This window comes from Geospiza fortis, unplaced genomic scaffold, assembly GCF_000277835.1.
Source record: "Geospiza fortis unplaced genomic scaffold, GeoFor_1.0 scaffold439, whole genome shotgun sequence".
NCBI classification, from domain to species: Eukaryota; Metazoa; Chordata; class Aves; order Passeriformes; family Thraupidae; genus Geospiza; species Geospiza fortis.
This window is the reverse complement of record NW_005054618.1, coordinates 342,880-343,547: the sequence shown is the minus strand read 5'-3', so window position 1 is coordinate 343,547 and position 668 is coordinate 342,880. Positions and strand designations below refer to the sequence as shown.

At 67.4% G+C, this 668-nt stretch overlaps 1 protein-coding gene across 1 annotated transcript in view; it reads left to right on the top strand.

The window, feature by feature from the left end:
• ARHGEF2 (Rho/Rac guanine nucleotide exchange factor 2) overlaps positions 1-668 on the top strand; it is a 20,582-nt gene that overhangs the window by 15,008 nt on the left and 4,906 nt on the right. The gene's annotated exons all lie outside the window — the stretch shown is intronic.

The following is a 668-nucleotide window of genomic DNA, read 5'->3' as shown; positions in this document are numbered from 1 at the left end:
CGGAGGCGTGGGGGTCCGGGGATCCCGGGGCGGGGGTCCCGGCCATGAAGAGGATGTTCTCCTGCTCCAGCTCGCAAGTGACGGTGAGTCCCGGCAGGAACAGGGGGCCCGTGCCGGCTGCGACCCCAATCCCGATCCCGGCTGCGACCCCGATCCCAATGCCGATCCCAATGCCGATCCCAGCCCGTGCCAGCTGCCATCCCAATGCCGGTGCCAGCCCTGATCCCAGCCCCGAGGCTGCCTCAGTCCCGACCCCAACCCAGCTCTGACGATCCCAGCTGCAATTCCATTCCCAGCCCCGATTCTGGTCCCAATCCTGGCTGCAATCCCTGTCCCAGCCCCAAATCCATCCCGATCCCAATCCCAGTTCTGATGCAGGTCCCGATGCCCTCCTGCAATCCGAGCCCTATTCCCAGCTTCCAATCCCAGTTCAACCCCAATCGCAGCCCCAATCCTGACCCCAATCCTGCCCCATTGCCTCGCCCCCAGCCCTGGCCCCGCTGCAGCTCCCGCAGCCCATCCCAGTCCCGGTTCCCGTTCTCAGACCCCGCTCCCGGTTCCCGTTCTCAGACCCCGCTCCCGCTCCCAGTCCCGGTTCCCGCTCCCAGTCCCGGTTCCCGTTCTCAGCTCCCGCTCCCAGTCCCGGTTCCCGTTCCCCGAACCCGCAC